This window comes from Passer domesticus, chromosome 4 (genome assembly GCF_036417665.1).
Source record: "Passer domesticus isolate bPasDom1 chromosome 4, bPasDom1.hap1, whole genome shotgun sequence".
Taxonomy (NCBI): domain Eukaryota; kingdom Metazoa; phylum Chordata; class Aves; order Passeriformes; family Passeridae; genus Passer; species Passer domesticus.
Window position 1 is genome coordinate 29,523,696 of NC_087477.1, and position 14,951 is coordinate 29,538,646.

The 14,951-nt window shown below is 44.7% G+C and overlaps 1 protein-coding gene and 1 long non-coding RNA gene across 27 annotated transcripts in view; both read left to right on the plus strand.

Moving 5' to 3' along the window:
• The first annotated feature begins 1,943 nt into the window (after positions 1–1,943).
• On the plus strand, positions 1,944–6,684 carry LOC135299963 (uncharacterized). The gene is made up of 3 exons (XR_010361808.1): positions 1,944–2,065; positions 4,377–4,466; positions 6,635–6,684. It is a non-coding gene; the product is annotated as an uncharacterized LOC135299963 (long non-coding RNA).
• A 4,139-nt stretch (positions 6,685–10,823) lies between these two features.
• The window catches only part of ADGRL3 (adhesion G protein-coupled receptor L3), a 489,498-nt gene continuing 485,370 nt past the window's right edge, over positions 10,824–14,951 (plus strand). For 24 of the 26 annotated variants that reach the window (XR_010360855.1, XR_010360854.1, XM_064416867.1 and 21 more), the window contains exon 1: positions 10,824–11,756. The gene's annotated coding sequence lies outside the window, so the exon portion shown is untranslated. Of the gene's footprint in view, positions 11,757–11,829; positions 11,921–14,951 lie in introns of those variants that run through there. The other 2 variants (XM_064416850.1, XM_064416849.1) reach the window with 2 other exon arrangements.

Below are 14,951 nucleotides of genomic sequence, written 5' to 3' on the forward strand. Positions count from 1 at the left end.
TTGTACCAGTGATGATAAAATAAAGATAGAGGGAAGGAAGTACAGAGCATAAGAATTGCAGTCAGCTTTTGGAGACTATTAGCAGTTCAGTTTATGATCATAACAATACAGTTAGAGATTTTGAAAAGGTGCAACCTAAAAGGCTGTCAAATTAGGCACCAGGCATTCTGCAAGAGCCACAAAATACAAGTGACTTCATCACAACAGGAGAGTAATAGAGGATTTGTTGCAATCTTAGTCCAAGTAAGAAATACTGATGCATAAAAATCCCCTTGAGACTATTTTTTGTTTTTGGCTGCTAATGGCCATAAGGCATATGTTAGGAGATCCAGCATGATGGGCTTAGAAAGGAAGGAAGGTTGGAGACTGTATCATCTTGGACACTGTTTGTCCACTTCTTGAACGTAGCATAATACAAACACACATGACTAGCAATGACACAGAAAGCATAATTACAATTACTTTAAAATTATTGGGAAAACAAATATAAATATAATATAAATAAATAAATATAACCCAAATATAAACCAATGCTGTGTGCACCACAAACATAAACCATGCACCTTCCCAAAATAATTTGGTTTTATAAAATACAATAATAGCCTCCAATACTCACTGATAGCTGGATTTGAATTGGATGCCCTGAAAACCTGGATGGTATGACAGAAAAACAGAGACAACAGCAGCACTTGCAGTGCTCTCTAGATATTGCTAACACATCTATAGAAATATGTACTCCTAATTAGCATTTAAATACTGCAGATAAAAACCTGGCTGGTTTTGATGAACATTTAGGTGTCGGTGTGTGCCACACAATGAGATCCAGCTTGATGAAGTGGGTGGTCTCTCCTTGCCCAATATTCTTTATACAGGAAAAGTGTGCATGAAGGTGAACTAGGTACAGGCATGGCCTGGAGAGGTGAAACACAGGTTTATACCTTGGCCATTCTATTCCCTTCAGCTTTTATGTGCAGGATCAGCTTTGCAGCCTGAATGGACTATTCTGCTTCAGTCTCTGTTTAGCCCAGGGGCTGGGGTACACAGCCAAAGAGGACAATGTGGATCCCCACTGGAAGGGCTGTATCTTACCATCCTTCCTGAATAAAACAACAGCTTTATTTCTTTAGGGATGACACTTCCCTTTCAACACATGTGCTAAAGTAAATATCCTTGTCTTCAAAGGTATAAAAGACAGCCAGGAATTTGTAAGAGGGGGATGCTCAAGGTCAGCAAAAGAAAAGCCAGCAGTCTGCAGGTGTTTGGTCACAGAGCCAAGCAACAGAATCTCCACCTGTATGTCCGTCCTTGGAGGGACACCAAGGAGCATGCAACCCCACTGTCTTGAACCCTCCAAGCTAGAGGACAGCCACATTAAAGAAAATAAATAACACCTCAACTAGCTCATCGATAAGGTCAGTGGTCCTAGCAGGAATCCTTCGTCCAAGACCTGAAATACAAAAAAACATGAGCGTGGACAGCTAGTATTTAACAAAGTCAACAAGGCAATGAGTGGAACTAATTAAAAGTAAATAAAACTATATAACTAAAAGAAAAAAAACAAAAACAAAAAACCAACCAGGGTGAACCCAAACAAAATCAAGCAATAAAACCTACAAAATAAAATAATGAAAAATCAACAACCAAAAAAAATCCACCATCAATAAAAATAAAACAACAAAAAATGGATATATGAGAGTGCTGCTGTATTTTGCCTTGAAAGAGAGCAATGTGGGGCCAGTGATGTTAAACTGCCCTTAGACTGACCACAAATTTCACAGGGAAAGATTGCTCCTCAATTCTCTGCACACAAAAGCTTGCACTCTTCAACATGTAAGTACAAGTAAACTACTAGGAGTTTTATGGGCTCTGTTAAAAAAGGCTATTCTGTTTCAATGCTCCAAAAAACATTACCTATTATAACCTAGATTTAAATTTATAGGCATCCTGGATTGACCACCACGAAGCAAGAATTTTGCTGTTTGCATTATATTTGATGATGCTCTCCACTGCCACATCCAGGCCATCTAGTGCCCAGAAAATGTCACAAACAAGCAAGTGGCACCAGGTGAGCAGCACTGCAAAAAACAGTTGTACTGCACTTCCCTCCTTGCACAGATCATTTGAACAAGCTGAAAGAGAGTAAGAAGTACCCGAGGAAAAGGATGTACTGGATAACACAGGTAACTGGCAGCTCTCATATTCAATAATGTTAATGGTGTTTAGGGGTTTAGCTCTGTTCCATGAAAGAGCCTGGTGAACCAGGATACATCCATTTGCCAGTCAATTTACAGGGGCCTGGCATTAGATACAAATCTCCAAAATATATTGAGGGTCACATCTGAAAAGCAATTCCAATGCTTGAACCTTATTCCCTACCTACTGCTCTAAGCATCTCTTCAGCATAATGATATTCATATTTTCCAAATCACTCTGCTGCTCTCATCTTGGCTCACTGAGAAGCTGTTGTGTATACTAATTGGTGTGGCATGTCCTATACATTAGGGTGTCTGGCTTAATTTGAAAATCTTAAAATTCATACTCGAATTATTGATTGTATGGCTTGGATGATGAAATGAGATAGAGTGGATTTTAGAATTGTGAATAATAGACTCCTGCTCAGCCCAAGCTACCAAATGACGAGTTCAAGCTTTAAGAGATGCCCCCACTACACATTTCACACATGCTAGTGCCAGGCTACCTACAGGCATCGCAATATGTTTGTTATTTTTCTTTATAGCCATTCAAAAGTAGGGGTTATTGTGTAAGGGATTTTAGAACACAATTCCTGCTGGTCTCTGCTGAGATTATGCACCTGAAAACCTCTTTTGAAATCTGCTCCAGATATTGATTGCTGTCTGATTTCCATTTGGCTGAATAGGTGAGGTCCCTGACCCCCTTTTCTTGTGTGCTGGTTGATAACATTTGATAGTCCATCCTGTTATCCTTCATGAAAGACATTAGGTACATCTTGCTTGCTCCTCTTTCCCTTTCAGCACTTGTCCCAGCAAGACCTTTCTTCTACAGCCCTAATGAGCACAAAACTAACAGGGTACATCTGCAGCCATGCTTAGGAACATTCAAGACTACCTGGCACTGTCACCCTTTTTGCACTGTTATGGTATCAGTACCTTGGTAATGGACTAGTCAGCATTTCACACATCCCTCAGGCGGGAGTCCACTGGCCCTTTCTGCATTTCAGTCATCTCTTCCTGTTGGGTGCCTCTGCTGGTACATTTTGGTGTTTTGTTTGCTTTATCTTCAGCTGCCAGGCACTGTGTTAACTATCTGAAGATCAGATTGCCCATTTGTCTTGGATCATTTTTCTGTGACTCAATCAGAGGAAGCATTAAAAGATTTATAAAATGAATGTGTGAAACAAGGATGTGCCAATCAACTGTACAGTAGGGGGTAAAAAAAGCTATTATTTCAGTGACTGCTGCTATGCGTTAAAAGAAAACTGAACTTAATAAAAAATCGTTCCACTGATTTCTGAAACGGAGTCCAGGAGGCAAAAAGGTCATGTACAAGACCAAAAAGATCAATTGTATGTCTCTGCACAACCACCCATTTCTTAAAGCTCTGATTTTCCATATAATCCCTTTGTCTATGTTTTGACCCAGTCTTATTTAATATGTTTTTTATTCATTAAATTGTATGCATGAGGTATCCACTCAAGACTTAACCTTATGCATGTTGCACTGAGGGGATTTTCTGCTGTATTTGATACAAACCATTCTACCTAGTTTTAATATTTGAAATCTTCAAAATCTGTCTTTGTATTATTGATTTCTTTCTTTTTGAAACCTGATTTACCCTTAGCAATAGCATTTACTCTTAAAAATAATTAGGATCACTTTACCAGTGCAGCATAACCTCAAGTAAGAAAGTTAATTTCCTGTTCAGTTTAGAATTTTTCCATTAATACCATGAATACTAAATTTATACTATGGCAGTCAAAGTCCTCTGAGAGTACCTTTAAAACACCAACTTCTCAGCTGTGATAATTTCCTACTTTTGGTTCCCAAATGGCTTTAAATCCTCCCACAGAGTTGCAAAAAGAGTGGTATTTTCCCTTGTTTCTTTTCTCTCTCATCCTGCTTGCCAGGAGATAGGTATGATAAGTGTTTACAGATGATATCAGCATTACAGGATAGATAGTTAATAGTACTGCAAAAACACCGTACCCAGCAGTCCCCAGAGCCAACACAACAGTTCTCCCAGTAGCTCAAATTTCCCTCCAGCCCAGCAAGCAATGTGAACTGGCACCTCACCTCCTGGACATCAGTATAATTCATCCTTCATGGTACCACTGTGAGGGGTGCCAGTGGTGGGCTTGGCACTCTTTCTCATGGCTGGAACATGTTGGTTTCTTGCAGGGTCTCAAGGCTCCATGATCCTGGATGGTGGAGTTATGCTAAGCTGCAGCATGCAGTGAATGTTTTCAAGTGGCCTATAGATCGATTAAGGTCAGTCCATTGGTTTCTTAAGGAGTATGGGCACAAATATCTGTGTGCTGTTGGGTTGTTTGTTTCAAAGAATATCTGATTTTTCCTGGATACTACAAGAGTAAATCAACAAGCAGCCCAGAAATTATTGTCCACATTTTTGGTCCTAAAAATCAGTCTGCTTCTTTTCCTTCTGAACCAAGCCATTGCTTTTGCTGTTCATTGGGGTTTTTCCTGGTTTCCCTGAACTTTTGTGACTTTCACCAGCAGCTGCAACCAACAAACCCCTTTGCTTCCAAATTTGCTGTCAGTTCCAGGGAAGCCTCTCTGATGGCACAGCTTATTTACTCTGCTATTTCTGCTTCCTGTTGTTTCAGCAATAACTGTGTGGAAGAGCATTTAATTGCTCTTCCCATTTAGCCTGGCTGAAGCATGCTCAGCACACCCATCTGCTTTAGTATGACTTCTACATCAAAGTCCCACCCCCGCTCTACAACAGCCAATTACATCTTACAGCCTAATTTATCCACACACAAAAAGAGCCTTTATTTGAAAATAGAATCAGAGCTAGCTCTGAGAACTCATGAGTTCAAATTAATGAAAAAAAAAAGCAACACAAGTTCTTTAAAGTGAAATTCTAGTAACAATTTTTATTTTCTCCCACATTACATATGTACTAGAACAACAGAAACAGGTCATGCTTTCCAAACAGTTGAAATAACTTGGAATTGCAGAGGAAGTCTGCATTGTTAGGTTTCAATTAAGCTAAATTATTAATGATTTTTGTGTCTAATTGCCTTATTACCTTGACTACAGACAGATTCAAGTCAACAGTTCATGGCCATGTTGCAATCCATATCTAAGCCACCAGTCTACAAGCCACCTCCAGTGTTCCACAGTGGGTTTGCACAGCCTTCCCAGCTGGACTAAATACTACACTTTTCATGGCAACACCCTATCTGTGCCAGGAAGTCTTTTCATGTCCCTATTGCCTCCGCTTCAGGAAACACTGAAACAGTACTGACACCTACTAAAAGAGTAGGAATACCAAAAGAAAATCAAGCATATTTCTGTTTGTCATCATTTACCTCAGCCATCAACAAAGCCCCATGCAAAAGCTCACTTACTCCCCCACCAGTAAGACTGGTGAGAGAATTGGAACAGCAAAAACTAGAAAACCCGTGGGTTGAGATAAAGACAGTTTAATAGGAAAAGCAAAAGCAGCACACTCAGGCAAAGCAAAACAAGGAATTAATTCAGTGCTTCCCATGGGCAGGAATGTGTTCAGCCATCTCCAAGTGAGCAGGGCCCCAGCACACCCAACTTGGGAAGAAAAACACCATCACTCCAAATGTCCTCCCTTCCTCCTTCTTGTCCCCACTTTATACACTGATCACGACGCCACATGGTCTGCAATATCCCTTTGGTCAGGCTGGGTCACCTGGCCTGGCTGTGTCTTCTCCCACCCTCCTGGTATCCCCAGCCTCCCTGCCAGCGTGGCAGTACAAACAATAGAAGAGGCCTTGGCTCTGTGCAAGCCCTGCTCAGCAATAACAAAAACATCTTTAGATTATCATCGCTGTGTTCAGCACAAATCCAAAACACAGCCCAATAATAGCCTCTGTGCACAAAATTAACTCTACCCCAGCTGAAACCAGCACACTGTTATTGAGAGATTGAGAACGCATCTTCTGATGCACAAGGCATTGGACATGAACGGGCTGCAAGGAAATAGGTTAGCTAAAAGTTAGGGACCAGACATCCCATGGCACCTTCTCTCCTTTAGGCTTTTCTGTTGGTGCCATGGTACTGCAAACCTATTATGGTTGGCCAGTGTGCTATGGCTTAAGGTATCCCTTGAGTGGAAAGCATTTTTTTGACAGCCCATGTTTTCAAAATGAAATCATTATTAGTTGCATTTTCTGTGTAATATGGGAGGGGGTATTTTGTTATCTTTTGAGGTCATTCTTGCAGCTAGAAAAATGGTATCAAAATGAAGATAAATATTAGGAGGAAGAGACTAAAAATGTCATACTAAGTGTGAGTGTTTTTGCTGATTTCTGCTTTTGAATTGCTCCTTTCTTTGGAATTTTGCTTGAGTCTAGTGCAAGCAATCCCACTGAAGTTTGTGCCTTAAAATGAGTGTGGGAAAATTCAGCATGCAAAAACATGAGGTGCTTCCCTTGCAGGGAGGGATCTTACAGTGCTTTCCTAAACCAGGACTGCAGAGGAGATGATGATGGGGGAGAAGAAAACATAGAATGTGGAGTCTGTCAAGGTCTAATTCAGTGTTATAATCTATTTATCGATCTATCTATCTATCTATCTGCTTGAATTGTTGTGATTTTCTGATGGAAATGTGGGTTTATCAGAGATAAGCTGAGTTTTGCTGGATCTATGGCAGGAAGTCAGTGATGTTTATTTGTATCACTCCACAACATTTGTTTTTAAAAATTCATGTAGTTTTGTCATGATAATACATCAGATTGGGAAAAAAAAAAGTGAAAATCAACCATAACACTTGATTGTGAAATAAAGAAAAGAAAACATTGTGTGTTTTGTGTAGGACAACTGATAACAGTCCTGAAAACAGAAATGTGTATCCATGAATTGGTCCAGATGACATACATCTTTGAGAATAAGGTAATTAATTACAGAATGTAATGTCTCAGTGACAGTTGTTTATGGAAGTTAATGGAAATATGAGAGAAAGAGTAAAGCAAATAGGACATCTCTTCAGAAAAAAGAAGAAAAAAAAAGAGAGAAGGATCAGAATCACAGTCAATTAGAATTCAATAAACCCACTTTTAAACCATCACAAAATAATGAAATTATCATTAAAGCTTCACATCTACCTGGGGGATAATGGAATAATGAGCAACAGACTATGAAGACACCATGGCGCCAGGGTGGTATGTGTGACAAATCCTTCTGAAGTAAATTGATTAGGAACTCAACTTCCTGGGTGAACAGATTCAAATAATACAACTTGAAACAGAGAAATTTTTTTAATTTTTTTTTGGAAGAAAGTGTTCTGGAAATCTCTCTAAGGTTGCAGTTTGGTTCTGTTGCAGGTTTCCCAGTGTAAAACACCACACTGAATTTTAAGGCCTCAAGGCTGTCTGCCTATGCAAGTAAAAAAAAATATCTGAATGCCGGAGTGATGGATATGGAAAAGAAGAGGAGTAGATTATAGAGTCTTACAAAATGATAGAGCAGCACAACAAATCAATGCGCTTTGGGGTTGCTGGTGAAGGTAAGTTATATCCTCAGACTGCACAGAATAACTGCTCTTTATGTAATCACACCTGGGATATGTCATTAAATTGCAATACCTCATTACCCATCCTCAAAAAACACAGAAGAGTTTCAGGGAATTCAGATCTGAAAAAGAAAAATGTTCAGACTCTTGGAAGGAGTGATACACAAGGAGAGATTAAGTAGCTTAAATATATAGCTTATCTAATCGATAATTAAGCAAGGGAAGGATAATGGCTTAAAAATATGTAAGAGAAAGAGAATTATTTTGCATGATGCATGGTCCCAATTCAGCACAGTGCTAAAACACGAGCAGATCCATCAGCCCTGCAAAACACCAGTGTCCATGATTTCAGTGGAGCTTCAGCACATACCTAAATTTAAGCATGCATTGAAGTACTTTGATTAATTTGGGCCATAACCACAAGTAATAGTATGGAATTAAGAAATGCAAAAATGTAGGCTGAACAGCAGGAAAATCTTCCAAATGGTGAGATATATGAGACTGGGGAGTAATCACTCAAGGGAATTGGTGGAAACCTTATCCCTGGACACATTTCAAGTTTTGCTGGACAAAGTACTGGGAAAATATCCTTTGGGGAATAATCTTGCTGTTGCCTCTGGAGACAACTGCACAACCTACTGCAACTATTCTGTGTCTTAAGTTTTTCTGGGCTGACTCACAGCATTAAGTCTGAGACATGATTTTAAAAAGCACCAACAGCGCAACAGGCTGGTGGCATTTTGAAGCTCTTCCTTGCCTCCCCCCACAATTTATCGGGTTTTTTCCATCTTCATTATATGCAATGCTGTGAGAGGGGGATAAAAAACCACACCACCACAGTTTAGCTTAGTGGTTTTTTGTCTTTTTGTTACTCACTGTACACTGAACATTGATTTCATTTTCATCTCTGCATTAAAACAGAGCTTAAAGATATAGAGGAAATCTAATTTCAACTTGTTGGGCTTTGTTTCATTCCCAGAGCATGTGTGGTGAATGGTGAATATCATCAGAGAGGTAATTGTATCTTGAAGAATCTCATATCTCATATCTTTGAGTATCCCAGCAGAAGCAGTATTAAAGATTTTGGGGTTTTGCTAGTTTGATTTGGGTTTTTTTTGGGGGGTGGGATTTTTGTTTGTTTGGTGTTGTGAGGATTATTGGTTGTTGTTTTGCTTGTTTGTTTCATATTTTGTTTTTCCGCTCCATGCAGACACAGGAAGAAAGGCTGTTACAAAAAGGACTTTCCCAAAGATAAAGCAGTAGATTCTCCAAGGGCTTTTTCCACTGGGAATAATAATTTTGGTGAGTCAAATGCAAGGTCCAAAGAACAACAGCTTTTTAATTGCTTTGAAATCTACTTTTTCTTTAATCAAATGATTGTAGAAGACTGAGCACAATTCACTCGGATATGTGGGGCTATTCTGCAGCCATGTAGAAAAAGGACAGGTGTTCTCTAACATCACTTTGCAGAGATCAATTGGAAATGGAAATGGTTGAGACCGACCTGTTAAAAATTGTATATTTCCCTTCCCTGACCACAGTCGATATTCTTTCTTTATTTTTGCAGTGTCAGTGAATGGGCCCTGATTTTATTATTGGGAAAACAGCACTTATGTTTATTGGTACTAATTTTCCACTGCACACCAATGCATACAGAATAGCAGTTCTTAACCTTAAATACACATTTCTGTGCCTGCCTAACTAGCAATCCAGCTAGGAACATGTGTGAGCATCTTCCTGACTCATGGTCTGAGTTAACAAACAAGGTTACCTAATTCCCTTATCCCATTTAAAAGAATGGCCTTGCAAGGTCTCCATCATCAAGGATATACTTAGGAGCCTGTTAAGGAAAAAGCTGAGCAGGATAATTAACTGAGTGGATCTTCCATTGGGCTGGACTAGGAGGCCTCATTCGGGCCCTTCCAGCTCTCTTGGCTACCGTCGAAGCTGGGAGTGCAGCAGCAACTCCCCAGACAGGTCTGGTCACTGGGATAAAGTGTGGTGTGTTGCACTCAGGCAATTAGAAAACTTTTATTTTCTGAAATCCACATTTTGGTTGTTTTGTTGTTAAAGGAGCTTCATTTGTTTAGGTCCTTCCCTCAAAACCCAAAACCAACCAACCAATTTGGTTTGTGAAGGAAGTGTTTAGCATGTTCCGGCCAAGAGGTCCCATGTAATCATTTAAGATTACAAATGTTGACACAAAGGCAGGCTTCTTGTCCTCTTTCCTGGAGGTTCCTGACTCTCAGGAGATGCGAGGGTTCATGTTTCCCACCTGCTGGGGGTGCCAGGGCAAGGACAGAGTGTGTCTTGCTGCCCCAACTGATGCCAGGCTGCCCTGAGCCCCCTCCCTGTGCTGGGCAGCAGGGAGGCCATCCTTGACCAGCAGGTAGGGTCTGATGGGCTGCTTGGTTGCGGACCACAGGCTGAGAGGCCAACCGTGAGCTGGGGAATCTAGTAGGGAATGAGTCTGTGCTGGAAACTCAAGCTGCAATTGGCTTTCTGGGAGGGCAGCAGCGGGCAGAGCACCCAGTCGGGGCTGAGGGAACCACACAGGTGATGGATTGATGCCGCAAAGGCAGGCTGCAATTGGCCGCTTGGCCGGGGACAAAATTCCAAGCGGCCAATCGGGACGTGGGAGATCCAGTGTGCAGCGGGATCCTGCCCTGTATGGAGGCTGCGATTGGCTACCTGGCAGGGGAGCCACGGGCAGAGTGTCCAACCGGGCGGTGCGGGATCCTTCGGGAGAGGGCTGCGGGACAGGTGGAGGCGGCCGGGGGGCTGGGATCGCAGAGGGTGCGGGCCAAGGGGCGGCTGCGGGGCAGTGCGGGGCGGTGCGGTGCGGTGCCGGCCGGCTGCTAGGTGGAGCCCGCGTCCGCGCAACCCAGATCCGGGCCCTCGGCGCTCCCCCGCCCCTCGGCTCGCCGCCCGCCCGGCTCCGTGCGGCCGCCGCCGGGCAGGGCAGCAGCGCCGCGCCGCCCGCCGCCGCCTCTTCCCCGGGCCCCGTTCCCCGCTCCCGGCTCGGCCCTGCGGGGGACGCGGATGCCGCGGGTCCCGCCGCCCCGGAGCGCGCTGCCCGTGTGCGGAGCGTGTGCGCTGTGCCGAGCCGAGCCGTGCCGAGCCGAGCCGTGCCGAGCCGGCGGGGCGGCCATGCGGCCCCCCCGCGCCCGCTGAGCACCGCGCGGGGCGCGCCCGCCCAGCCGCCCCCTCCGCGCCCGCGGAGCCGCCCCCTCCGCCCGCCCGCCCGCGCCGAGCCGCGCCGCGCCGGGGCTGGCGGTCTCCGCAGCGGGAGGAGGAGGAAGAGGAGGAAGGATCCAGGGTGTCTGCGGAGCGCGGGGGGCTGAGGACCACCCGCCTCCCTCTGCGCGGGCGCCTTTGTGTCCCCCAGCCCCGGCGGAGCGAGGGGCCGCGGGCAGGGGAGCGGATGCGAAGAGCGGCTGGTGCTGGAGGGGAGAGAGAGAAAGGGGGATGGTGGAAGATTTCTCTCCTTTTTTATTTTTTTTTTTGGTGGTCTCTTCGGCAGCGGCTGTTCTTCCCCAGCAGCAGCAGCAGCAGCGGCGGCAGCAGCGGCAGCAGCAGCACAGGCAATGACTCTGCCGCATCCGAATCGCCTGGCCGGTGTCGCCGGCTCTGGAGACATCACCTTGCCCTGAAGTTGCCCACCTGGAGGAGGTAAATCGGAGCGGGGCTTTCGTCCAGAGGGGTCGGCGACGGCGGGGAAGAGGCGGGAGCGATCGCCTCCCCCATCCCCACACACTCTCGTCCTCCGGGAGGAAGCTTGTGTAGCAGAAGAACACGGCAAAAAAGGAAAGACTTTTACTTCTTTCTATTTTTTTTAAATTTTTTTTTAAATTTTTCCTCGCTTGAGGGACGTCCGTGCTTCTCGTCCGGCCCCTTTTCCTCCTGGCTGGGGGCTTTGGTACTGTGGCCAGGTCTGCTTCTTACTCCCACCCCTGGTTTTAATGGCTGGATTGTGGCAGCAGCTCCCTGCTGCAGGTTGTTGAGGATCTGATGGGGACTCGCATCTCAGGAGCCGGAGGTGACTAAAGGTAACTAACCAGCGGATGGATGCTCAGCAGCCCTTGCCCGGCCCTCAGTGGCTCCCTTGCCCGCTTGCGTTGGGCTGAAGGGTGCCGGCCGCCCTGGGCGCACGCTTGGATTGAATTATGCTCTGATAAGGGTAGTTTGTCTTCAGGAGGGCTGGATCCTCCAGGTAACGGGGAGCATCTCTCTGGGTCTGTGTGCTGGGCGACAGTGGAGACTAGGGGTGTGCGTCTTGTTTGGAAATGCCTTGTAGGCTCCGGGTTTGGCTGTGGGCAGCTAGGGTGGCAAAGGCAGCGAGGAGATGGAGGGGACCCGGTAGGTTTTGTTGTTGCTCTCTCTTGTTTTTTGGGGTTTTTTTGGTTTTTTTTTTTTTTTTTTTCTGTGAAAGGCACCACGTTGGACCGGGGGGTTTGCTGGTGTTACACTGAGGAATTCGTCAGTTTCATTATGTTTCCTCAGTCTCCCCCCTTCCCCCGTCTTCATGCCCGCTCCTTCGTGGATCTGCGTTGCTGTATAGTCGCTGAAGGGTGCCTCGAGAAGCGCTTGCTTTCTTGGATATCAGGGGGCATGAGTTGGGGGGATGTTGCCGAATTGGGGGTATGTGTTGGAGGCTGCCTGTGCATGGATGTGAGGGGCTAGGGTCGAGGTCTGAATCCGGCAGCCCCGGGTTACAGGTAGACGCGGGGAGCTTCGGCTTGCCGTGCAGCCGGGGAGCGAAGCGTTCGCTGTAGGCAGGGATGTGCGGAGCTCCCCACCTCCTGCCCGTGAGGCTGCGTTTGCTGCCTCTTAGCAGTACCGGACTGGCGTTTGTTTTGAGCAAGGGCCGATATGTGTAGCCGGAATTGCATTTTCAACGCCTCTTTCATTTAACCCTTTGTTTATTTGATCCCTTAATTATTTATTTGTATTCCCCGTGCAATCATCTTTTCACCGCGTAACTTGGAGGTGCCGCTTGTAAGGCTGATGGCGGGGAGAAACCATCAGCAGGAGAGCAGCAACCCTGTTTCCCAGTTTAAGGAGCCTACTTCCAGTGCCCGTTAGTGCTAATGAAGATGTAGCTACACTACCCCAGAGATGTGCCCTGGGTATTTGGGGGATTGTCTTCAAGGACTGAGTTTGATCAGCAGACTTGCATCCGGAGTTGTCCAGGGAAGTAACGCTGACCTCCAATACATTTAGTTGGGCTTTTTTCCTTACCCTTTCCCCTATAGACAAGCAGATGTGTAGTTTTGCTTGAGGGGTGGCGAAGTAGGAAAGGAGCCTCTCTTTCTCTCCCTTTCCTGATAGGCATGAGATTCTTCTCTGCGGTAGTTAAAACAACTCGTATTTTGGCCAACAGCAATGTATTGTTTCTGCTTGTCAACTGTGGAGTTCATTATCGTTTTAGCCAAAACAACCCATGTCTATTGTATTTACTTTCCTGTTTAGATCACTCCTTAGGAGTTATTGCCATTTCCACTCTCGCAGTTCTGGTTCCAGGCAGCCAGCTGCTTAGAGGGAGGCTGAGATGCTAGGGAAAAGGCGAAAATGCCATCTGTTTCTTGATACAAGGCAGAGAGGTAGTCTGCCGGCTGCAATTCCTCTCTGTATTATAGCACTCCTTATTCCAGAGCGTAGGATCAAAATTTTCGAAGCTGACCAAAAAGAAATCTTCCCTGGAGTTGAAAAGAAATAAATTCTATTTTCATTGTGGAATGCTGCCTCTTAAGAGCGCAGTCAATGCTGCTTGCTTGGTATTGAGTAGTAGCATGTGCTTTGTGGAGCTCATTTATCATCATTTCCAGGGGTTTGCAATACGAACAGGCTTCTACTGTGCATTCATTAGGAAGAATTCTTCCATGGAGCTTTTCATGGGAGTAAACCAGGTGTTACAGGTTAAAATAGGCTGCTGTCAAAAAGTCTGCAGTCGTCACTTTTGATCCATGCCAATGCTGGGTGACAAAGTTCAGGTTAGGGCTCCGTGGTAAAGCTGTATTTTTTCCCTAAAGATTAAACTGCTCTGAGAGAACAGGAGTCAGTCTCCATTGTTGTAGTCGAGGCTGCTCCCGTTCCTGCTCTTTAAGAGTACTTCAAGAGTACTTTTTCCTTTTTTAGGCTTGATTTACTATAAAGTGACTGCTGTCTTGTTACCTGCTAGCAAAAATAAAGTGGATACAAATCTCTGGTGCGTTTATTTCCAAAAGGACTGAAGTTTCTATAAAACTACTCTTCACCTTTGAGTTCTGTATAATTTCTGTTATTGAATAAATATGTATTTTCCCTTTTTTTCTTGGGGTAGTTAGGAGAAGGTATGTTTAGTTTTCCATTGAATTCCAGAACAAGATAAATGACAGTGTAGATTGATGATAGTGAAAACATTGAGTGCTGTTTTGCAGGGCAGTGAGATTGTAATGGTATTTATTAAGTTGAGGCTACTAAGTCCTCATGGAGATGTTTTTTGTGACAAGAGTGGGAGCTGGTGTTTCAGTTTCTTGGTGCCCTCCGGACATGAAGTACTTTATGTCTTAGCCTAGGATATTTGAATTTGTCCCTGTGCCCTGCTGGGTCCATCCCTCCACCCCCCTCCTTTGTTTGCTTGGCTGTGTATCCCCCAGGTTGGGATGCCATGGGGACCACATCCTTCCTCCCAGTCGGGGGTGATGTGCTCAGAGGTGCTCAGCTTGCCTGTCCAAGCACTGATTGCAGGAAAAGCTTTTTTCCTCCTGAAACAGAAAGCAAATTGCCCAGTGTCTGCTGGTGCAAACATGGAGCTGGTGCTCCTTGCTGGCTGGGAGGGAAGTGTGAGCAGGTTTGTAGGTGAAAATGCAGGCATGCACATCCAGCCAGCTGACTGATGAGCCGGGTGTCTCAGCCCAGCGTTGCAGAGCTGTTGGAAAAATAAATAAATAGATATTTAGAGGCAGGTAGAGCAAATTATCAGCCAGGACTGAACAGGAATATGCATGACCTTTAGCTTTGGGCAGCACTCAGCTGGAGGGGCTGATGCTGCCATCAGGGTTTTCACATTCAGAGCATGAGTGGATGCATCATCAACACATTTATTCATGCACACGGGGGAGGGAAGTCTTTGTAAATGAAGAAATCCTAGGAATGGGTGATTTATTAATAATTTTAATACTAATAGTGTTGGGACTGGTGTAGATTGACTAGGAGGCAATTTAATGCGTGACACAGTATAAAGGATGTGTTAAAGATTGATG